The sequence below is a fragment of the Somniosus microcephalus genome, chromosome 12 (assembly GCF_052327205.1).
Source record: "Somniosus microcephalus isolate GS21.2 chromosome 12, FLI_Smic_1.0, whole genome shotgun sequence".
Lineage (NCBI taxonomy): Eukaryota > Metazoa > Chordata > Chondrichthyes > Squaliformes > Somniosidae > Somniosus > Somniosus microcephalus.
In genome coordinates, this window is record NC_140998.1 from 169,814,830 (window position 1) to 169,839,484 (window position 24,655).

The following is a 24,655-nucleotide window of genomic DNA, read 5'->3' on the forward strand; positions in this document are numbered from 1 at the left end:
TGAGAGCGGGCCCTTATAGAAGGGTACAAGGGATTGAGTGGGGAATGAGAGCGGGCCCTGATAGAAGGGTACAAGGGATTCAGTGGGGAATGAGAGCCGGCCATTATAGAGGGGTACAAGGGATTGAGTGGGGAATGAGAGCGGGCCCTTATAGAAGGGTACAAGGGATTGAGTGGGGAATGAGAGCGGGCCCTTATAGAAGGGTACAAGGGATTGAGTGGGGAATGAGAGCGGGCCCTTGTAGAGGGGTACAAGGGATTGAGTGGGGAATGAGAGCGGGCCCTTATAGAAGGGTACAAGGGATTGAGTGGGGAATGAGAGCGGGCCCTTATAGAAGGGCACAAGGGAATGAGTGGGGAATGAGAGCCGGCCCTTTTGGAAGGTTACAAGGGATTGAGTGGGGAATGAGTGCGGCCCTTATGGAAGTGTACAAGGGATTGAGTGGGGAATGAGAGCGGGCCCTTATAGAGGGGTACAAGGGATTGAGTGGGGAATGAGAGCGGGCCCTTATAGAAGGGTACAAGGGATTGAGTGGGGAATGAGAGCGGGCCCTTATAGAAGGGTACAAGGGATTGAGTGGGGAATGAGAGCGGGCCCTTATAGAAGGGTACAAGGGATTGAGTGGGGAATGAGAGCGGGCCCTTACAGAAGGGTACAAGGGATTGAGTGGGGAATGAGAGCGGGCCCTTATAGAAGGGGACAAGGGATTGAGTGGGGAATGAGAGCGGGCCCTTATAAAAGGGTACAAGGGATTCAGTGGGGAATGAGAGCGGGCCCTTATAAAAGGGTACAAGGGATTGAGTGGGGAATGAGAGCGGGCCCTTATAGAAGGGTACAAGGGATTGAGTGGGGAATGAGAGCGGGCCCTTATAAAAGGGTACAAGGGATTGAGTGGGGAATGAGAGCGGGCCCATATAAAAGGGTACAAGGGATTGAGTGGGGAATGAGAGCGGGCCCTTATAGAAGGGTACAAGGGATTGAGTGGGGAATGAGAGCGGGCTCTTATAGAAGGGTACAAGGGAATGAGTGGGGAATGAGAGCGGGCACGAATAGAAGGGTACAAGGGAATGAGTGGGGAATGAGAGCGGGCCCTTATAGAAGGGTACAAACGATTGAGTGGGGAATGAGAGCCAGCCCTTATGGAAGGGTACAAGGGATTGAGTGGGGAATGAGAGCGGGCCCTTATGGAAGGGTACAAGGGATTGAGTGGGGAATGAGAGCGGGCCCTTATAGAGGGGTACAAGGGATTGAGTGGGGAATGAGAGCGGGCCCTTATAGAAGGGTACAAGGGATTGAGTGGGGAATGAGAGCGGGCCCTTATAGAAGGGTACAAGGGAATGAGTGGGGAATAAGAGCGGGCCCTTATAGAAGGGTACAAGACATTGAGTGGGGAATGAGAGCGGGTCCTTATAGAAGGGTACAAGGGATTGTGTGGGGAATGAGAGCGGGCCCTAATAGAAGGGTACAAGGGATTGAGTGGGGAATGAGAGCGGGCCCTTATAGAGGGGTACAAGGGATTGAGTGGGGAATTGGAGCGGGCCCTTATAGAAGAGTACAAGGCATTGAGTGGGGAATGAGAGCGGGCCCTTATAGAAGGGTACAAGGGATTGAGTGGGGATTGAGAGCGGGCCCTTATAGAAGGGTACAAGGGATTGAGTGGGGAATGAGAGCGGGCCCTTATAGAAGGGTACAAGGGATTGAGTGGGGAATGAGAGCGGGCCCTTATAGAAGGGTACAAGGGATTGAGTGGGGAATGAGAGCGGGCCCTTATAGAAGGGTACAAGGGATTGAGTGGGGAATGAGAGCGGGCCCTTATAGAAGGGCACAAGGGAATCAGTGGGGAATGAGAGCGGGCCCTTATAGAAGGGTACAAGGGATTGAGTGGGGAAAGAGAGCGGGCCCTTATAGGAGGGTACAAGGGGTTGAGTGGGGAATGAGAGCGGGCCCTTATGGAAGAGTACAAGGGATTGAGTGGGGAATGAGAGCGGGCCCTTATACAAGGGTACAAGGGATTGAGTGGGGAATGAGAGCGGGCCCTTATAGATGGGTACAAGGGATCGAGTGGGGAATGAGAGCGGGCCCTTATAGAAGGGTACAAGGGATTGAGTGGGGAATGAGAGCGGGCCCTTATAGAAGGGTACAAGGGATTGAGTGGGGAATGAGAGCGAGCCCTTATAGAAGGGTACAAGGGATTGCGTGGGGAATGAGAGTGGGCCCTTATAGAAGGGTACAAGGGATTGAGTGGGGAATGAGAGCAGGCCCTTATAGAAGGGTACCAGGGATTGAGTGGGGAATGAGAGCGGGCACCTTTAGAAGGGTACAAGGGATTGAGTGGGGAATGAGAGCGGGCCCTTATAGAAGGGTACAAGGGATTGAGCGGGGAATGAGAGCGGGCCCTGAGAGAAGGGTACAAGGGATTGAGTGGGGAATGAGAGCTGGCCCTTATAGAAGGGTACAAGGGATTGAGTGGGGAATGAGAGCCGGCCCTTATAGAAGGGTACGAGGGATTGAGTGGGGAATGAGAGCGGGCCCTTATAGAAGGGTGTGAGGGATTGAGTGGGGAATGAGAGCGGGCCCTCATAGAAGGGCACAAGGGAATGAGTGGGGAATGAGAGCGGGCCATCATAGAAGGGTACAAGGGATTGAGTGGGGAATGAGAGCAGGCCCTTATGGAAAGGTACAAGGGATTGAGTGGGGAATGAGAGCGGGCCCTTATAGAAGGGTACAAGGGATTGAGTGGGGTATGAGAGCGGGCCCTAATCGAAGGGTACAAGGGATTCAGTGGGGAATGAGAGCCGGCCATTATAGAGGGGTACAAGGGATTGAGTGGGGAATGAGAGCGGGCCCTTATAGAAGGGTACAAGGGATTGAGTGGGGAATGAGAGCGGGCCCTTATAGAAGGGTACAAGGGATTGAGTGGGGAATGAGAGCGGGCCCTTGTAGAGGGGTACAAGGGATTGAGTGGGGAATGAGAGCGGGCCCTTATAGAAGGGTACAAGGGATTGAGTGGGGAATGAGAGCGGGCCCTTATAGAAGGGCACAAGGGAATGAGTGGGGAATGAGAGCCGGCCCTTTTGGAAGGTTACAAGGGATTGAGTGGGGAATGAGTGCGGCCCTTATGGAAGTGTACAAGGGATTGAGTGGGGAATGAGAGCGGGCCCTTATAGAGGGGTACAAGGGATTGAGTGGGGAATGAGAGCGGGCCCTTATAGAAGGGTACAAGGGATTGAGTGGGGAATGAGAGCGGGCCCTTATAGAAGGGTACAAGGTAATGAGTGGGGAATGAGAGTGGGCCCTTATAGAAGGGTACAAGGGATTGAGTGGAGAATGAGAGCGGGCCCTTATAGAAGGGTACAAGGGATTGAGTGGGGAATGAGAGCGGGCCCTTATAGAAGGGTACAAGGGATTGAGTGGGGAATGAGAGCGGGCCCTTACAGAAGGGTACAAGGGATTGAGTGGGGAATGAGAGCGGGCCCTTATAGAAGGGGACAAGGGATTGAGTGGGGAATGAGAGCGGGCCCTTATAAAAGGGTACAAGGGATTCAGTGGGGAATGAGAGCGGGCCCTTATAAAAGGGTACAAGGGATTGAGTGGGGAATGAGAGCGGGCCCTTATAGAAGGGTACAAGGGATTGAGTGGGGAATGAGAGCGGGCCCTTATAAAAGGGTACAAGGGATTGAGTGGGGAATGAGAGCGGGCCCATATAAAAGGGTACAAGGGATTGAGTGGGGAATGAGAGCGGGCCCTTATAGAAGGGTACAAGGGATTGAGTGGGGAATGAGAGCGGGCTCTTATAGAAGGGTACAAGGGAATGAGTGGGGAATGAGAGCAGGCCCTTATAGAAGGGTACAAGGGATTGAGTGGGGAATGAGAGCGGGCCCTTATAGAAGGGTACAAAGGATTGAGTGGGGAATGAGAGCGGGCCCTTATAGAAGGGTACAAGGGATTGAGTGGGGAATGAGAGCGGGCCCTTATAGAAGGGTACAAGGGATTGAGTGGGGAATGAGAGCGGGCCCTTATAGAAGGTTACCAGGGATTGAGTGGGGAATGAGAGCGGGCCCTTATAGAAGGGTACAAGGGATTGATTGGGGAATGAGAGCGGGCCCTTATAGAAGGGTACAAGGGATTGAGTGGGGAATGAGAGCGGGCCCTCATAGAAGGTTACCAGGGATTGAGTGGGGAATGAGAGCGGGCCCTTATAGAAGTGTACAAGGGATTGAGTGGGGAATGAGAGCGGGCCCTTATAGAAGGGTACAAGGGATTGAGTGGGGAATGAGAGCGGGCCCTTATAAAAGAGTACAAGGGATTGAGTGGGGAATGAGAGCGGGCCCTTATAGAAGGGTACAAGGGAGTGAGTGAGGAATGAGAGCGGGCCCTTATAGGAGGGTACAAGGGAATGAGTGGGGAGTGAGAGCGGGCCCTTATAGAAGGGTACAAGGGATTGAGTGGGGAATGAGAGCGGGCCCTTATGGAAGGGTACAAGGGATTGAGTGGGGAATGAGAGCGGGCCCTCATGGAAGGGTACAAGGGATTGAGTGGGGAATGAGAGCGGGCCCTTATGGAAGGGTACAAGGGCATGAGTGGGGAATGAGAGCGGGCCCTTATAGAAGAGTACAAGGGATTGAGTGGGCAATGAGAGCGGGCCCTTATGGAAGGGTACAAGGGAATGAGTGGGGAATGAGAGCGGGCCCTTATAGAAGGGTACAAGGGATTGAGTGGGGGATGAGAGCGGGCCCTTATAGAAGGGTACAAGGGATTGAGTGGGGAATGAGAGCGGGCCCTTATGGAAGGGTACAAGGGATTGAGTGGGGAATGAGAGCGGGCCCTTATAGAAGGGTACAAGGGATTGAGTGGGGAATGAGAGCGGGCCCTTATAGAAGTGTGCAAGGGAATGAGTGGGGAATGAGAGCGGGCCCTTATAGAAGGGTGCAAGGGATTGAATGGGGAATTAGAGCGGGCCCCGATAGAAGGGTACAAGGGATTGAGTGGGGAATGAGAGCAGACCCCTATAGAAGGGTACAAGGGATTGAGTGGGGAATGAGAGCGGGCCCTTATGGAAGGCTACAAGGGATTGAGTGGGGAATGAGAGCGGGCCCTTATGGAAGGGTACAAGGGATTGAGTGGGGAATGAGAGCGGGCCCTTATAGAAGGGTACAAGGGATTGAGTGGGGAATGAGAGCGGGCCCTTATAGAAGGGTACAAGGTAATGAGTGGGGAATGAGAGCGGGCCCTTATAGAAGGGTACAAGGGATTGAGTGGAGAATGAGAGCGGGCCCTTATAGAAGGGTACAAGGGATTGAGTGGGGAATGAGAGCGGGCCCTTATAGAAGGGTACAAGGGATTGAGTGGGGAATGAGAGCGGGCCCTTACAGAAGGGTACAGGGGATTGAGTGGGGAATGAGAGCGGGCCCCTATAGAAGGGTACAAGGGATTGAGTGGGGAATGAGAGCGGGCCCTTATAGAAGGGTACAGGGGATTGAGTGGGGAATGAGAGCGGGCCCTTATAGAAGGGTACAAGGCATTGAGTGGGGAATGAGAGCGGGCCCTTATAGAAGGGTACAGGGGATTGAGTGGGGAATGAGAGCGGGCCCTTATAGAAGGGTACAAGGGATTGAGTGGGGAATGAGAGTGGGACCTTATAAAAGGGTACAAGGGATTGAGTGGGGAATGAGAGCGGGCCCTTATAGAAGGGTACAAGGGATTGAGTGGGGAATGAGAGCGGGCCCTGATAGAAGGGTACAAGGGATTCAGTGGGGAATGAGAGCCGGCCATTATAGAGGGGTACAAGGGATTGAGTGGGGAATGAGAGCGGGCCCTTATAGAAGGGTACAAGGGATTGAGTGGGGAATGAGAGCGGGCCCTTATAGAAGGGTACAAGGGATTGAGTGGGGAATGAGAGCGGGCCCTTGTAGAGGGGTACAAGGGATTGAGTGGGGAATGAGAGCGGGCCCTTATAGAAGGGTACAAGGGATTGAGTGGGGAATGAGAGCGGGCCCTTATAGAAGGGCACAAGGGAATGAGTGGGGAATGAGAGCCGGCCCTTTTGGAAGGTTACAAGGGATTGAGTGGGGAATGAGTGCGGCCCTTATGGAAGTGTACAAGGGATTGAGTGGGGAATGAGAGCGGGCCCTTATAGAGGGGTACAAGGGATTGAGTGGGGAATGAGAGCGGGCCCTTATAGAAGGGTACAAGGGATTGAGTGGGGAATGAGAGCGGGCCCTTATAGAAGGGTACAAGGTAATGAGTGGGGAATGAGAGTGGGCCCTTATAGAAGGGTACAAGGGATTGAGTGGAGAATGAGAGCGGGCCCTTATAGAAGGGTACAAGGGATTGAGTGGGGAATGAGAGCGGGCCCTTATAGAAGGGTACAAGGGATTGAGTGGGGAATGAGAGCGGGCCCTTACAGAAGGGTACAAGGGATTGAGTGGGGAATGAGAGCGGGCCCTTATAGAAGGGGACAAGGGATTGAGTGGGGAATGAGAGCGGGCCCTTATAAAAGGGTACAAGGGATTCAGTGGGGAATGAGAGCGGGCCCTTATAAAAGGGTACAAGGGATTGAGTGGGGAATGAGAGCGGGCCCTTATAGAAGGGTACAAGGGATTGAGTGGGGAATGAGAGCGGGCCCTTATAAAAGGGTACAAGGGATTGAGTGGGGAATGAGAGCGGGCCCATATAAAAGGGTACAAGGGATTGAGTGGGGAATGAGAGCGGGCCCTTATAGAAGGGTACAAGGGATTGAGTGGGGAATGAGAGCGGGCTCTTATAGAAGGGTACAAGGGAATGAGTGGGGAATGAGAGCAGGCCCTTATAGAAGGGTACAAGGGATTGAGTGGGGAATGAGAGCGGGCCCTTATAGAAGGGTACAAGGGATTGAGTGGGGAATGAGAGCGGGCCCTTATAGAAGGGTACAAGGGATTGAGTGGGGAATGAGAGCGGGCCCTTATAGAAGGGTACAAGGGATTGAGTGGGGAATGAGAGCGGGCCCTTATAGAAGGTTACCAGGGATTGAGTGGGGAATGAGAGCGGGCCCTTATAGAAGGGTACAAGGGATTGATTGGGGAATGAGAGCGGGCCCTTATAGAAGGGTACAAGGGATTGAGTGGGGAATGAGAGCGGGCCCTCATAGAAGGTTACCAGGGATTGAGTGGGGAATGAGAGCGGGCCCTTATAGAAGTGTACAAGGGATTGAGTGGGGAATGAGAGCGGGCCCTTATAGAAGGGTACAAGGGATTGAGTGGGGAATGAGAGCGGGCCCTTATAAAAGAGTACAAGGGATTGAGTGGGGAATGAGAGCGGGCCCTTATAGAAGGGTACAAGGGAGTGAGTGAGGAATGAGAGCGGGCCCTTATAGGAGGGTACAAGGGAATGAGTGGGGAGTGAGAGCGGGCCCTTATAGAAGGGTACAAGGGATTGAGTGGGGAATGAGAGCGGGCCCTTATGGAAGGGTACAAGGGATTGAGTGGGGAATGAGAGCGGGCCCTCATGGAAGGGTACAAGGGATTGAGTGGGGAATGAGAGCGGGCCCTTATGGAAGGGTACAAGGGCATGAGTGGGGAATGAGAGCGGGCCCTTATAGAAGAGTACAAGGGATTGAGTGGGCAATGAGAGCGGGCCCTTATGGAAGGGTACAAGGGAATGAGTGGGGAATGAGAGCGGGCCCTTATAGAAGGGTACAAGGGATTGAGTGGGGGATGAGAGCGGGCCCTTATAGAAGGGTACAAGGGATTGAGTGGGGAATGAGAGCGGGCCCTTATGGAAGGGTACAAGGGATTGAGTGGGGAATGAGAGCGGGCCCTTATAGAAGGGTACAAGGGATTGAGTGGGGAATGAGAGCGGGCCCTTATAGAAGTGTGCAAGGGAATGAGTGGGGAATGAGAGCGGGCCCTTATAGAAGGGTGCAAGGGATTGAATGGGGAATTAGAGCGGGCCCCGATAGAAGGGTACAAGGGATTGAGTGGGGAATGAGAGCAGACCCCTATAGAAGGGTACAAGGGATTGAGTGGGGAATGAGAGCGGGCCCTTATGGAAGGCTACAAGGGATTGAGTGGGGAATGAGAGCGGGCCCTTATGGAAGGGTACAAGGGATTGAGTGGGGAATGAGAGCGGGCCCTTATAGAAGGGTACAAGGGATTGAGTGGGGAATGAGAGCGGGCCCTTATAGAAGGGTACAAGGTAATGAGTGGGGAATGAGAGCGGGCCCTTATAGAAGGGTACAAGGGATTGAGTGGAGAATGAGAGCGGGCCCTTATAGAAGGGTACAAGGGATTGAGTGGGGAATGAGAGCGGGCCCTTATAGAAGGGTACAAGGGATTGAGTGGGGAATGAGAGCGGGCCCTTACAGAAGGGTACAGGGGATTGAGTGGGGAATGAGAGCGGGCCCCTATAGAAGGGTACAAGGGATTGAGTGGGGAATGAGAGCGGGCCCTTATAGAAGGGTACAGGGGATTGAGTGGGGAATGAGAGCGGGCCCTTATAGAAGGGTACAAGGCATTGAGTGGGGAATGAGAGCGGGCCCTTATAGAAGGGTACAGGGGATTGAGTGGGGAATGAGAGCGGGCCCTTATAGAAGGGTACAAGGGATTGAGTGGGGAATGAGAGCGGGACCTTATAAAAGGGTACAAGGGATTGAGTGGGGAATGAGAGCGGGCCCTTATAGAAGGGTACAAGGGATTGAGTGGGGAATGAGAGCGGGCCCTGATAGAAGGGTACAAGGGATTCAGTGGGGAATGAGAGCCGGCCATTATAGAGGGGTACAAGGGATTGAGTGGGGAATGAGAGCGGGCCCTTATAGAAGGGTACAAGGGATTGAGTGGGGAATGAGAGCGGGCCCTTATAGAAGGGTACAAGGGATTGAGTGGGGAATGAGAGCGGGCCCTTGTAGAGGGGTACAAGGGATTGAGTGGGGAATGAGAGCGGGCCCTTATAGAAGGGTACAAGGGATTGAGTGGGGAATGAGAGCGGGCCCTTATAGAAGGGCACAAGGGAATGAGTGGGGAATGAGAGCCGGCCCTTTTGGAAGGTTACAAGGGATTGAGTGGGGAATGAGTGCGGCCCTTATGGAAGTGTACAAGGGATTGAGTGGGGAATGAGAGCGGGCCATTATAGAGGGGTACAAGGGATTGAGTGGGGAATGAGAGCAGGCCCTTATAGAAGGGTACAAGGGATTGAGTGGGGAATGAGAGCGGGCCCTTATAGAAGGGTACAAGGTAATGAGTGGGGAATGAGAGTGGGCCCTTATAGAAGGGTACAAGGGATTGAGTGGAGAATGAGAGCGGGCCCTTATAGAAGGGTACAAGGGATTGAGTGGGGAATGAGAGCGGGCCCTTATAGAAGGGTACAAGGGATTGAGTGGGGAATGAGAGCGGGCCCTTACAGAAGGGTACAAGGGATTGAGTGGGGAATGAGAGCGGGCCCATATAGAAGGGGACAAGGGATTGAGTGGGGAATGAGAGCGGGCCCTTATAAAAGGGTACAAGGGATTCAGTGGGGAATGAGAGCGGGCCCTTATAAAAGGGTACAAGGGATTGAGTGGGGAATGAGAGCGGGCCCTTATAGAAGGGTACAAGGGATTGAGTGGGGAATGAGAGCGGGCCCTTATAAAAGGGTACAAGGGATTGAGTGGGGAATGAGAGCGGGCCCATATAAAAGGGTACAAGGGATTGAGTGGGGAATGAGAGCGGGCCCTTATAGAAGGGTACAAGGGATTGAGTGGGGAATGAGAGCGGGCTCTTATAGAAGGGTACAAGGGAATGAGTGGGGAATGAGAGCAGGCCCTTATAGAAGGGTACAAGGGATTGAGTGGGGAATGAGAGCGGGCCCTTATAGAAGGGTACAAGGGATTGAGTGGGGAATGAGAGCGGGCCCTTATAGAAGGGTACAAGGGATTGAGTGGGGAATGAGAGCGGGCCCTTATAGAAGGGTACAAGGGATTGAGTGGGGAATGAGAGCGGGCCCTTATAGAAGGTTACCAGGGATTGAGTGGGGAATGAGAGCGGGCCCTTATAGAAGGGTACAAGGGATTGATTGGGGAATGAGAGCGGGCCCTTATAGAAGGGTACAAGGGATTGAGTGGGGAATGAGAGCGGGCCCTCATAGAAGGTTACCAGGGATTGAGTGGGGAATGAGAGCGGGCCCTTATAGAAGTGTACAAGGGATTGAGTGGGGAATGAGAGCGGGCCCTTATAGAAGGGTACAAGGGATTGAGTGGGGAATGAGAGCGGGCCCTTATAAAAGAGTACAAGGGATTGAGTGGGGAATGAGAGCGGGCCCTTATAGAAGGGTACAAGGGAGTGAGTGAGGAATGAGAGCGGGCCCTTATAGGAGGGTACAAGGGAATGAGTGGGGAGTGAGAGCGGGCCCTTATAGAAGGGTACAAGGGATTGAGTGGGGAATGAGAGCGGGCCCTTATGGAAGGGTACAAGGGATTGAGTGGGGAATGAGAGCGGGCCCTCATGGAAGGGTACAAGGGATTGAGTGGGGAATGAGAGCGGGCCCTTATGGAAGGGTACAAGGGCATGAGTGGGGAATGAGAGCGGGCCCTTATAGAAGAGTACAAGGGATTGAGTGGGCAATGAGAGCGGGCCCTTATGGAAGGGTACAAGGGAATGAGTGGGGAATGAGAGCGGGCCCTTATAGAAGGGTACAAGGGATTGAGTGGGGGATGAGAGCGGGCCCTTATAGAAGGGTACAAGGGATTCAGTGGGGAATGAGAGCGGGCCCTTATAGAAGGGTACAAGGGATTGAGTGGGGAATGAGAGCGGGCCCTTATAGAAGGGTACAAGGGATTGAGTGGGGAATGAGAGCGGGCCCTTATAGAAGGGTACAAGGGATTGAGTGGGGAATGAGAGCGGGCCCTTATAGAAGGGTAAAAGGCAATGAGTGGGGAATGAGAGCAGGCGCTTATAGAAGGGGACAAGGGAATGAGTGGGGAATGAGAGCGGGCCCGAATAGAAGGGTACAAGGGAATGAGTGGGGAATGAGAGCGGGCCCTTATAGAAGGGTACAAACGATTGAGTGGGGAATGAGAGCCAGACCTTATGGAAGGGTACAAGGGATTGAGTGGGGAATGAGAGCGGGCCCTTATGGAAGGGTACAAGGGATTGAGTGGGGAATGAGAGCGGGCCCTTATAGAGGGGTACAAGGGATTGAGTGGGGAATGAGAGCGGGTCCTTATAGAAGGGTACAAGGGATTGTGTGGGGAATGAGAGCGGGCCCTAATAGAAGGGTACAAGGGATTGAGTGGGGAATGAGAGCGGGCCCTTATAGAGGGGTACAAGGGATTGAGTGGGGAATTGGAGCGGGCCCTTATAGAAGAGTACAAGGCATTGAGTGGGGAATGAGAGCGGGCCCTTATAGAAGGGTACAAGGGATTGAGTGGGGATTGAGAGCGGGCCCTTATAGAAGGGTACAAGGGATTGAGTGGGGAATGAGAGCGGGCCCTTATAGAAGGGTACAAGGGATTGAGTGGGGAATGAGAGCGGGCCCTTATAGAAGGGTACAAGGGATTGAGTGGGGAATGAGAGCGGGCCCTTATAGAAGGGTACAAGGGATTGAGTGGGGAATGAGAGCGGGCCCTTATAGAAGGGCACAAGGGAATCAGAGGGGAATGAGAGCGGGCCCTTATAGAAGGGTACAAGGGATTGAGTGGGGAAAGAGAGCGGGCCCTTATAGGAGGGTACAAGGGGTTGAGTGGGGAATGAGAGCGGGCCCTTATGCAAGAGTACAAGGGATTGAGTGGGGAATGAGAGCGGGCCCTTATAGATGGGTACAAGGGATCGAGTGGGGAATGAGAGCGGGCCCTTATAGAAGGGTACAAGGGATTGAGTGGGGAATGAGAGCGGGCCCTTATAGAAGGGTACAAGGGATTGAGTGGGGAATGAGAGCGAGCCCTTATAAAAGGGTACAAGGGAATGAGTGGGGAATGAGAGCGGGCCCTTATAGAAGGGTACAAGGGATTGAGTGGGGAATGAGAGCGGGCCCTTATAGAAGGGTACAAGGGATTGAGTGGGGAATGAGAGCGGGCCCTAATCGAAGGGTACAAGGGATTGAGTGGGGAATGAGAGCGGGCCCTTAAAGAAGGGTACAAGGGATTGAGTGGGGAATGAGAGCGGGCCCTTATAGAAGGGTACAAGGGATTGAGTGGGGAATGAGAGCGGGCCCTTACAGAAGGGTACAAGGGATTGAGTGGGGAATGAGAGCGGGCCCTTATGGAAGGGTACAAGGGATTCAGTGGGGAATGAGAGCGGGCCCTTATAGAAGGGTACAAGGGATTGAGTGGGGAATGAGAGCGGGCCCTTATAGAAGTGTGCAAGGGAATGAGTGGGGAATGAGAGCGTGCCCTTATAGAAGGGTGCAAGGGATTGAATGGGGAATTAGAGCGGGCCCCGATAGAAGGGTACAAGGGATTGAGTGGGGAATGAGAGCAGACCCCTATAGAAGGGTACAAGGGATTGAGTGGGGAATGAGAGCGGGCCCTTATGGAAGGCTACAAGGGATTGAGTGGGGAATGAGAGCGGGCCCTTATGGAAGGGTACAAGGGATTGAGTGGGGAATGAGAGCGGGCCCTTATAGAAGGGTACAAGGGATTGAGTGGGGAATGAGAGCGGGCCCTTATAGAAGGGTACAAGGTAATGAGTGGGGAATGAGAGCGGGCCCTTATAGAAGGGTACAAGGGATTGAGTGGAGAATGAGAGCGGGCCCTCATAGAAGGGTACAAGGGATTGAGTGGGGAATGAGAGCGGGCCCTTATAGAAGGGTACAAGGGATTGAGTGGGGAATGAGAGCGGGCCCTTACAGAAGGGTACAAGGGATTGAGTGGGGAATGAGAGCGGGCCCTTATAGAATGGGACAAGGGATTGAGTGGGGAATGAGAGCGGGCCCTTATAAAAGGGTACAAGGGATTCAGTGGGGAATGAGAGCGGGCCCTTATAAAAGGGTACAAGGGATTGAGTGGGGAATGAGAGCGGGCCCTTATAGAAGGGTACAAGGGATTGAGTGGGGAATGAGAGCGGGCCCTTATAAAAGGGTACAAGGGATTGAGTGGGGAATGAGAGCGGGCCCATATAAAAGGGTACAAGGGATTGAGTGGGGAATGAGAGCGGGCCCTTATAGAAGGGTACAAGGGATTGAGTGGGGAGTGAGAGCGGGCTCTTATAGAAGGGTACAAGGGAATGAGTGGGGAATGAGAGCGGGCCCTTATAGAAGGGTACAAGGGATTGAGTGGGGAATGAGAGCGGGCCCTTATAGAAGGGTACAAGTGATTGAGTGGGGAATGAGAGCGGGCCCTTATAGAAGGGTACAAGGGATTGAGTGGGGAATGAGAGCGGGCCCTTATAGAAGGGTACAAGGGATTGAGTGGGGAATGAGAGCGGGCCCTTATAGAAGGTTACCAGGGATTGAGTGGGGAATGAGAGCGGGCCCTTATAGAAGGGTACAAGGGATTAATTGGGGAATGAGAGCGGGCCCTTATAGAAGGGTACAAGGGATTGAGTGGGGAATGAGAGCGGGCCCTTATAGAAGGTTACCAGGGATTGAGTGGGGAATGAGAGCGGGCCCTTATAGAAGTGTACAAGGGATTGAGTGGGGAATGAGAGCGGGCCCTTATAGAAGGGTACAAGGGATTGAGTGGGGAATGAGAGCGGGCCCTTATAAAAGAGTACAAGGGATTGAGTGGGGAATGAGAGCGGGCCCTTATAGAAGGGTACAAGGGAGTGAGTGAGGAATGAGAGCGGGCCCTTATAGGAGGGTACAAGGGAATGAGTGGGGAGTGAGAGCGGGCCCTTATAGAAGGGTACAAGGGATTGAGTGGGGAATGAGAGCGGGCCCTTATGGAAGGGTACAAGGGATTGAGTGGGGAATGAGAGCGGGCCCTCATGGAAGGGTACAAGGGATTGAGTGGGGAATGAGAGCGGGCCCTTATGGAAGGGTACAAGGGAATGAGTGGGGAATGAGAGCGGGCCCTTATAGAAGAGTACAAGGGATTGAGTGGGGAATGAGAGCGGGCCCTTATGGAAGGGTACAAGGGAATGATTGGGGAATGAGAGCGGGCCCTTATAGAAGGGTACAAGGGATTGAGTGGGGAATGAGAGCGGGCCCTTATAGAAGGGTACAAGGGATTCAGTGGGGAATGAGAGCGGGCCCTTATAGAAGGGTACACGGGATTGAGTGGGGAATGAGAGCGGGCCCTTATAGAAGGGTACAAGGGATTGAGTGGGGAATGAGAGCGGGCCCTTATAGAAGGGTACAAGGGATTGAGTGGGGAATGAGAGCGGGCCCTTATAGAAGGGTACAAGGCAATGAGTGGGGAATGAGAGCAGACCCTTATAGAAGGGGACAAGGGAATGAGTGGGGAATGAGAGCGGGCCCGAATAGAAGGGTACAAGGGAATGAGTGGGGAATGAGAGCGGGCCCTTATAGAAGGGTACAAACGATTGAGTGGGGAATCAGAGCCAGCCCTTATGGAAGGGTACAAGGGATTGAGTGGGGAATGAGAGCGGGCCCTTATGGTAGGGTACAAGGGATTGAGTGGGGAATGAGAGCGGTCCCTTATAGAGGGGTACAAGGGATTGAGTGGGGAATGAGAGCGGGCCCTTATAGAAGGGTACAAGGGATTGAGTGGGGAATGAGAGCGGGCCCTTATAGAAGGGTACAAGGGAATGAGTGGGGAATAAGAGCGGGCCCTTATAGAAGGGTACAAGACATTGAGTGGGGAATGAGAGCGGGTCCTTATAGAAGGGTACAAGGGATTGTGTGGGGAATGAGAGCGGGCCCTAATAGAAGGGTACAAGGGATTGAGTGGGGAATGAGAGCGGGCCCTTATAGAGGGGTACAAGGGATTGAGTGGGGAATTGGAGCGGGCCCTTATAGAAGAGTACAAGGCATTGAGTGGGGAATGAGAGCGGGCCCTTATAGAAGGGTACAAGGGATTGAGTGGGGATTGAGAGCGGGCCCTTATAGAAGGGTACAAGGGATTGAGTGGGGAATGAGAGCAGGCCCTTATAGAAGGGTACAAGGGATTGAGTGGGGAATGAGAGCGGGCCCTTATAAAAGGGTACAAGGGATTCAGTGGGGAATGAGAGCGGGCCCTTATAAAAGGGTACAAGGGATTGAGTGGGGAATGAGAGCGGGCCCTTACAGAAGGGTACAAGGGATTGAGTGGGGAATGAGAGCGGGCCCTTATAAAAGGGTACAAGGGATTGAGTGGGGAATGAGAGCGGGCCCATATAAAAGGGTACAAGGGATTGAGTGGGGAATGAGAACGGGCCCTTATAGAAGGGTACAAGGGATTGAGTGGGGAGTGAGAGCGGGCTCTTATAGAAGGGTACAAGGGAATGAGTGGGGAATGAGAGCGGGCCCTTATAGAAGGGTACAAGGGATTGAGTGGGGAATGAGAGCGGGCCCTTATAGAAGGGTACAAGTGATTGAGTGGGGAATGAGAGCGGGCCCTTATAGAAGGGTACAAGGGATTGAGTGGGGAATGAGAGCGGGCCCTTATAGAAGGGTACAAGGGATTGAGTGGGGAATGAGAGCGGGCCCTTATAGAAGGTTACCAGGGATTGAGTGGGGAATGAGAGCGGGCCCTTATAGAAGGGTACAAGGGATTAATTGGGGAATGAGAGCGGGCCCTTATAGAAGGGTACAAGGGATTGAGTGGGGAATGAGAGCGGGCCCTTATAGAAGGGTACAAGGGATTGAGTGGGGAATGAGAGCGGGCCCTTATAGAAGGGTACAAGGGATTGAGTGGGGAATGAGAGCGGGCCCTTATAGAAGGTTACCAGGGATTGAGTGGGGAATGAGAGCGGGCCCTTATAGAAGGGTACAAGGGATTGATTGGGGAATGAGAGCGGGCCCTTATAGAATGGTACAAGGGATTGAGTGGGGAATGAGAGCGGGCCCTCATAGAAGGTTACCAGGGATTGAGTGGGGAATGAGAGCGGGCCCTTATAGAAGTGTACAAGGGATTGAGTGGGGAATGAGAGCGGGCCCTTATAGAAGGGTACAAGGGATTGAGTGGGGAATGAGAGCGGGCCCTTATAAAAGAGTACAAGGGATTGAGTGGGGAATGAGAGCGGGCCCTTATAGAAGGGTACAAGGGAGTGAGTGAGGAATGAGAGCGGGCCCTTATAGGAGGGTACAAGGGAATGAGTGGGGAGTGAGAGCGGGCCCTTATAGAAGGGTACAAGGGATTGAGTGGGGAATGAGAGCGGGCCCTTATGGAAGGGTACAAGGGATTGAGTGGGGAATGAGAGCGGGCCCTCATGGAAGGGTACAAGGGATTGAGTGGGGAATGAGAGCGGGCCCTTATGGAAGGGTACAAGGGCATGAGTGGGGAATGAGAGCGGGCCCTTATAGAAGAGTACAAGGGATTGAGTGGGCAATGAGAGCGGGCCCTTATGGAAGGGTACAAGGGAATGAGTGGGGAATGAGAGCGGGCCCTTATAGAAGGGTACAAGGGATTGAGTGGGGGATGAGAGCGGGCCCTTATAGAAGGGTACAAGGGATTGAGTGGGGAATGAGAGCGGGCCCTTATGGAAGGGTACAAGGGATTGAGTGGGGAATGAGAGCGGGCCCTTATAGAAGGGTACAAGGGATTGAGTGGGGAATGAGAGCGGGCCCTTATAGAAGTGTGCAAGGGAATGAGTGGGGAATGAGAGCGGGCCCTCATAGAAGGGTGCAAGGGATTGAATGGGGAATTAGAGCGGGCCCCGATAGAAGGGTACAAGGGATTGAGTGGGGAATGAGAGCAGACCCCTATAGAAGGGTACAAGGGATTGAGTGGGGAATGAGAGCGGGCCCTTATGGAAGGCTACAAGGGATTGAGTGGGGAATGAGAGCGGGCCCTTATGGAAGGGTACAAGGGATTGAGTGGGGAATGAGAGCGGGCCCTTATAGAAGGGTACAAGGGATTGAGTGGGGAATGAGAGCGGGCCCTTATAGAAGGGTACAAGGTAATGAGTGGGGAATGAGAGCGGGCCCTTATAGAAGGGTACAAGGGATTGAGTGGAGAATGAGAGCGGGCCCTTATAGAAGGGTACAAGGGATTGAGTGGGGAATGAGAGCGGGCCCTTATAGAAGGGTACAAGGGATTGAGTGGGGAATGAGAGCGGGCCCTTACAGAAGGGTACAGGGGATTGAGTGGGGAATGAGAGCGGGCCCCTATAGAAGGGTACAAGGGATTGAGTGGGGAATGAGAGCGGGCCCTTATAGAAGGGTACAGGGGATTGAGTGGGGAATGAGAGCGGGCCCTTATAGAAGGGTACAAGGCATTGAGTGGGGAATGAGAGCGGGCCCTTATAGAAGGGTACAGGGGATTGAGTGGGGAATGAGAGCGGGCCCTTATAGAAGGGTACAAGGGATTGAGTGGGGAATGAGAGCGGGACCTTATAAAAGGGTACAAGGGATTGAGTGGGGAATGAGAGCGGGCCCTTATAGAAGGGTACAAGGGATTGAGTGGGGAATGAGAGCGGGCCCTGATAGAAGGGTACAAGGGATTCAGTGGGGAATGAGAGCCGGCCATTATAGAGGGGTACAAGGGATTGAGTGGGGAATGAGAGCGGGCCCTTATAGAAGGGTACAAGGGATTGAGTGGGGAATGAGAGCGGGCCCTTATAGAAGGGTACAAGGGATTGAGTGGGGAATGAGAGCGGGCCCTTGTAGAGGGGTACAAGGGATTGAGTGGGGAATGAGAGCGGGCCCTTATAGAAGGGTACAAGGGATTGAGTGGGGAATGAGAGCGGGCCCTTATAGAAGGGCACAAGGGAATGAGTGGGGAATGAGAGCCGGCCCTTTTGGAAGGTTACAAGGGATTGAGTGGGGAATGAGTGCGGCCCTTATGGAAGTGTACAAGGGATTGAGTGGGGAATGAGAGCGGGCCATTATAGAGGGGTACAAGGGATTGAGTGGGGAATGAGAGCGGGCCCTTATAGAAGGGTACAAGGGATTGAGTGGGGAATGAGAGCGGGCCCTTATAGAAGGGTACAAGGTAATGAGTGGGGAATGAGAGTGGGCCCTTATAGAAGGGTACAAGGGATTGAGTGGAGAATGAGAGCGGGCCCTTATAGAAGGGTACAAGGGATTGAGTGGGGAATGAGAGCGGGCCCTTATAGAAGGGTACAAGGGATTGAGTGGGGAATGAGAGCGGGCCCTTACAGAAGGGTACAAGGGATTGAGTGGGGAATGAGAGCGGGCCCATATAGAAGGGGACAAGGGATTGAGTGGGGAATGAGAGCGGGCCCTTATAAAAGGGTACAAGGGATTCAGTGGGGAATGAGAGCGGGCCCTTATAGAAGGGTACAAGGGATTGAGTGGGGAATGAGAGCGGGCCCTTATAAAAGGGTACAAGGGATTGAGTGGGGAATGAGAGCGGGCCCATATAAAAGGGTACAAGGGATTGAGTGGGGAATGAGAGCGGGCCCTTATAGAAGGGTACAAGGGATTGAGTGGGGAATGAGAGCGGGCTCTTATAGAAGGGTACAAGGGAATGAGTGGGGAATGAGAGCGGGCCCTTATAGAAGGGTACAAGGGATTGAGTGGGGAATGAGAGCGGGCCCTTATAGAAGGGTACAAGGGATTGAGTGGGGAATGAGAGCGGGCCCTTATAGAAGGGTACAAGGGATTGAGTGGGGAATGAGAGCGGGCCCTTACAGAAGGGTACAAGGGATTGAGTGGGGAATGAGAGCGGGCCCATATAGAAGGGGACAAGGGATTGAGTGGGGAATGAGAGCGGGCCCTTATAAAAGGGTACAAGGGATTCAGTGGGGAATGAGAGCGGGCCCTTATAGAAGGGTACAAGGGATTGAGTGGGGAATGAGAGCGGGCCCTTATAAAAGGGTACAAGGGATTGAGTGGGGAATGAGAGCGGGCCCATATAAAAGGGTACAAGGGATTGAGTGGGGAATGAGAGCGGGCCCTTATAGAAGGGTACAAGGGATTGAGTGGGGAATGAGAGCGGGCTCTTATAGAAGGGTACAAGGGAATGAGTGGGGAATGAGAGCAGGCCCTTATAGAAGGGTACAAGGGATTGAGTGGGGAATGAGAGCGGGCCCTTATAGAAGGGTACAAGGGATTGAGTGGGGAATGAGAGCGGGCCCTTATAGAAGGGTACAAGGGATTGAGTGGGGAATGAGAGCGGGCCCTTATAGAAGGGTACAAGGGATTGAGTGGGGAATGAGAGCGGGCCCTTATAGAAGGTTACCAGGGATTGAGTGGGGAATGAGAGCGGGCCCTTATAGAAGGGTACAAGGGATTGATTGGGGAATGAGAGCGGGCCCTTATAGAAGGGTACAAGGGATTGAGTGGGGAATGAGAGCGGGCCCTCATAGAAGGTTACCAGGGATTGAGTGGGGAATGAGAGCGGGCCCTTATAGAAGTGTACAAGGGATTGAGTGGGGAATGAGAGCGGGCCCTTATAGAAGGGTACAAGGGATTGAGTGGGGAATGAGAGCGGGCCCTTATAAAAGAGTACAAGGGATTGAGTGGGGAATGAGAGCGGGCCCTTATAGAAGGGTACAAGGGAGTGAGTGAGGAATGAGAGCGGGCCCTTATAGGAGGGTACAAGGGAATGAGTGGGGAGTGAGAGCGGGCCCTTATAGAAGGGTACAAGGGATTGAGTGGGGAATGAGAGCGGGCCCTTATGGAAGGGTACAAGGGATTGAGTGGGGAATGAGAGCGGGCCCTCATGGAAGGGTACAAGGGATTGAGTGGGGAATGAGAGCGGGCCCTTATGGAAGGGTACAAGGGCATGAGTGGGGAATGAGAGCGGGCCCTTATAGAAGAGTACAAGGGATTGAGTGGGCAATGAGAGCGGGCCCTTATGGAAGGGTACAAGGGAATGAGTGGGGAATGAGAGCGGGCCCTTATAGAAGGGTACAAGGGATTGAGTGGGGGATGAGAGCGGGCCCTTATAGAAGGGTACAAGGGATTCAGTGGGGAATGAGAGCGGGCCCTTATAGAAGGGTACAAGGGATTGAGTGGGGAATGAGAGCGGGCCCTTATAGAAGGGTACAAGGGATTGAGTGGGGAATGAGAGCGGGCCCTTATAGAAGGGTACAAGGGATTGAGTGGGGAATGAGAGCGGGCCCTTATAGAAGGGTAAAAGGCAATGAGTGGGGAATGAGAGCAGGCGCTTATAGAAGGGGACAAGGGAATGAGTGGGGAATGAGAGCGGGCCCGAATAGAAGGGTACAAGGGAATGAGTGGGGAATGAGAGCGGGCCCTTATAGAAGGGTACAAACGATTGAGTGGGGAATGAGAGCCAGACCTTATGGAAGGGTACAAGGGATTGAGTGGGGAATGAGAGCGGGCCCTTATGGAAGGGTACAAGGGATTGAGTGGGGAATGAGAGCGGGCCCTTATAGAGGGGTACAAGGGATTGAGTGGGGAATGAGAGCGGGTCCTTATAGAAGGGTACAAGGGATTGTGTGGGGAATGAGAGCGGGCCCTAATAGAAGGGTACAAGGGATTGAGTGGGGAATGAGAGCGGGCCCTTATAGAGGGGTACAAGGGATTGAGTGGGGAATTGGAGCGGGCCCTTATAGAAGAGTACAAGGCATTGAGTGGGGAATGAGAGCGGGCCCTTATAGAAGGGTACAAGGGATTGAGTGGGGATTGAGAGCGGGCCCTTATAGAAGGGTACAAGGGATTGAGTGGGGAATGAGAGCGGGCCCTTATAGAAGGGTACAAGGGATTGAGTGGGGAATGAGAGCGGGCCCTTATAGAAGGGTACAAGGGATTGAGTGGGGAATGAGAGCGGGCCCTTATAGAAGGGTACAAGGGATTGAGTGGGGAATGAGAGCGGGCCCTTATAGAAGGGCACAAGGGAATCAGAGGGGAATGAGAGCGGGCCCTTATAGAAGGGTACAAGGGATTGAGTGGGGAAAGAGAGCGGGCCCTTATAGGAGGGTACAAGGGGTTGAGTGGGGAATGAGAGCGGGCCCTTATGCAAGAGTACAAGGGATTGAGTGGGGAATGAGAGCGGGCCCTTATACAAGGGTACAAGGGATTGAGTGGGGAATGAGAGCGGGCCCTTATAGATGGGTACAAGGGATCGAGTGGGGAATGAGAGCGGGCCCTTATAGAAGGGTACAAGGGATTGAGTGGGGAATGAGAGCGGGCCCTTATAGAAGGGTACAAGGGATTGAGTGGGGAATGAGAGCGAGCCCTTATAAAAGGGTACAAGGGAATGAGTGGGGAATGAGAGCGGGCCCTTATAGAAGGGTACAAGGGATTGAGTGGGGAATGAGAGCGGGCCCTTATAGAAGGGTACAAGGGATTGAGTGGGGAATGAGAGCGGGCCCTAATCGAAGGGTACAAGGGATTGAGTGGGGAATGAGAGCGGGCCCTTAAAGAAGGGTACAAGGGATTGAGTGGGGAATGAGAGCGGGCCCTTATAGAAGGGTACAAGGGATTGAGTGGGGAATGAGAGCGGGCCCTTACAGAAGGGTACAAGGGATTGAGTGGGGAATGAGAGCGGGCCCTTATGGAAGGGTACAAGGGATTCAGTGGGGAATGAGAGCGGGCCCTTATAGAAGGGTACAAGGGATTGAGTGGGGAATGAGAGCGGGCCCTTATAGAAGTGTGCAAGGGAATGAGTGGGGAATGAGAGCGGGCCCTTATAGAAGGGTGCAAGGGATTGAATGGGGAATTAGAGCGGGCCCCGATAGAAGGGTACAAGGGATTGAGTGGGGAATGAGAGCAGACCCCTATAGAAGGGTACAAGGGATTGAGTGGGGAATGAGAGCGGGCCCTTATGGAAGGCTACAAGGGATTGAGTGGGGAATGAGAGCGGGCCCTTATGGAAGGGTACAAGGGATTGAGTGGGGAATGAGAGCGGGCCCTTATAGAAGGGTACAAGGGATTGAGTGGGGAATGAGAGCGGGCCCTTATAGAAGGGTACAAGGTAATGAGTGGGGAATGAGAGCGGGCCCTTATAGAAGGGTACAAGGGATTGAGTGGAGAATGAGAGCGGGCCCTCATAGAAGGGTACAAGGGATTGAGTGGGGAATGAGAGCGGGCCCTTATAGAAGGGTACAAGGGATTGAGTGGGGAATGAGAGCGGGCCCTTACAGAAGGGTACAAGGGATTGAGTGGGGAATGAGAGCGGGCCCTTATAGAATGGGACAAGGGATTGAGTGGGGAATGAGAGCGGGCCCTTATAAAAGGGTACAAGGGATTCAGTGGGGAATGAGAGCGGGCCCTTATAAAAGGGTACAAGGGATTGAGTGGGGAATGAGAGCGGGCCCTTATAGAAGGGTACAAGGGATTGAGTGGGGAATGAGAGCGGGCCCTTATAAAAGGGTACAAGGGATTGAGTGGGGAATGAGAGCGGGCCCATATAAAAGGGTACAAGGGATTGAGTGGGGAATGAGAGCGGGCCCTTATAGAAGGGTACAAGGGATTGAGTGGGGAGTGAGAGCGGGCTCTTATAGAAGGGTACAAGGGAATGAGTGGGGAATGAGAGCGGGCCCTTATAGAAGGGTACAAGGGATTGAGTGGGGAATGAGAGCGGGCCCTTATAGAAGGGTACAAGTGATTGAGTGGGGAATGAGAGCGGGCCCTTATAGAAGGGTACAAGGGATTGAGTGGGGAATGAGAGCGGGCCCTTATAGAAGGGTACAAGGGATTGAGTGGGGAATGAGAGCGGGCCCTTATAGAAGGTTACCAGGGATTGAGTGGGGAATGAGAGCGGGCCCTTATAGAAGGGTACAAGGGATTAATTGGGGAATGAGAGCGGGCCCTTATAGAAGGGTACAAGGGATTGAGTGGGGAATGAGAGCGGGCCCTTATAGAAGGTTACCAGGGATTGAGTGGGGAATGAGAGCGGGCCCTTATAGAAGTGTACAAGGGATTGAGTGGGGAATGAGAGCGGGCCCTTATAGAAGGGTACAAGGGATTGAGTGGGGAATGAGAGCGGGCCCTTATAAAAGAGTACAAGGGATTGAGTGGGGAATGAGAGCGGGCCCTTATAGAAGGGTACAAGGGAGTGAGTGAGGAATGAGAGCGGGCCCTTATAGGAGGGTACAAGGGAATGAGTGGGGAGTGAGAGCGGGCCCTTATAGAAGGGTACAAGGGATTGAGTGGGGAATGAGAGCGGGCCCTTATGGAAGGGTACAAGGGATTGAGTGGGGAATGAGAGCGGGCCCTCATGGAAGGGTACAAGGGATTGAGTGGGGAATGAGAGCGGGCCCTTATGGAAGGGTACAAGGGAATGAGTGGGGAATGAGAGCGGGCCCTTATAGAAGAGTACAAGGGATTGAGTGGGGAATGAGAGCGGGCCCTTATGGAAGGGTACAAGGGAATGATTGGGGAATGAGAGCGGGCCCTTATAGAAGGGTACAAGGGATTGAGTGGGGAATGAGAGCGGGCCCTTATAGAAGGGTACAAGGGATTCAGTGGGGAATGAGAGCGGGCCCTTATAGAAGGGTACACGGGATTGAGTGGGGAATGAGAGCGGGCCCTTATAGAAGGGTACAAGGGATTGAGTGGGGAATGAGAGCGGGCCCTTATAGAAGGGTACAAGGGATTGAGTGGGGAATGAGAGCGGGCCCTTATAGAAGGGTACAAGGCAATGAGTGGGGAATGAGAGCAGACCCTTATAGAAGGGGACAAGGGAATGAGTGGGGAATGAGAGCGGGCCCGAATAGAAGGGTACAAGGGAATGAGTGGGGAATGAGAGCGGGCCCTTATAGAAGGGTACAAACGATTGAGTGGGGAATCAGAGCCAGCCCTTATGGAAGGGTACAAGGGATTGAGTGGGGAATGAGAGCGGGCCCTTATGGTAGGGTACAAGGGATTGAGTGGGGAATGAGAGCGGGCCCTTATAGAGGGGTACAAGGGATTGAGTGGGGAATGAGAGCGGGCCCTTATAGAAGGGTACAAGGGATTGAGTGGGGAATGAGAGCGGGCCCTTATAGAAGGGTACAAGGGAATGAGTGGGGAATAAGAGCGGGCCCTTATAGAAGGGTACAAGACATTGAGTGGGGAATGAGAGCGGGTCCTTATAGAAGGGTACAAGGGATTGTGTGGGGAATGAGAGCGGGCCCTAATAGAAGGGTACAAGGGATTGAGTGGGGAATGAGAGCGGGCCCTTATAGAGGGGTACAAGGGATTGAGTGGGGAATTGGAGCGGGCCCTTATAGAAGAGTACAAGGCATTGAGTGGGGAATGAGAGCGGGCCCTTATAGAAGGGTACAAGGGATTGAGTGGGGATTGAGAGCGGGCCCTTATAGAAGGGTACAAGGGATTGAGTGGGGAATGAGAGCGGGCCCTTATAGAAGGGTACAAGGGATTGAGTGGGGAATGAGAGCGGGCCCTTATAAAAGGGTACAAGGGATTCAGTGGGGAATGAGAGCGGGCCCTTATAAAAGGGTACAAGGGATTGAGTGGGGAATGAGAGCGGGCCCTTACAGAAGGGTACAAGGGATTGAGTGGGGAATGAGAGCGGGCCCTTATAAAAGGGTACAAGGGATTGAGTGGGGAATGAGAGCGGGCCCATATAAAAGGGTACAAGGGATTGAGTGGGGAATGAGAACGGGCCCTTATAGAAGGGTACAAGGGATTGAGTGGGGAGTGAGAGCGGGCTCTTATAGAAGGGTACAAGGGAATGAGTGGGGAATGAGAGCGGGCCCTTATAGAAGGGTACAAGGGATTGAGTGGGGAA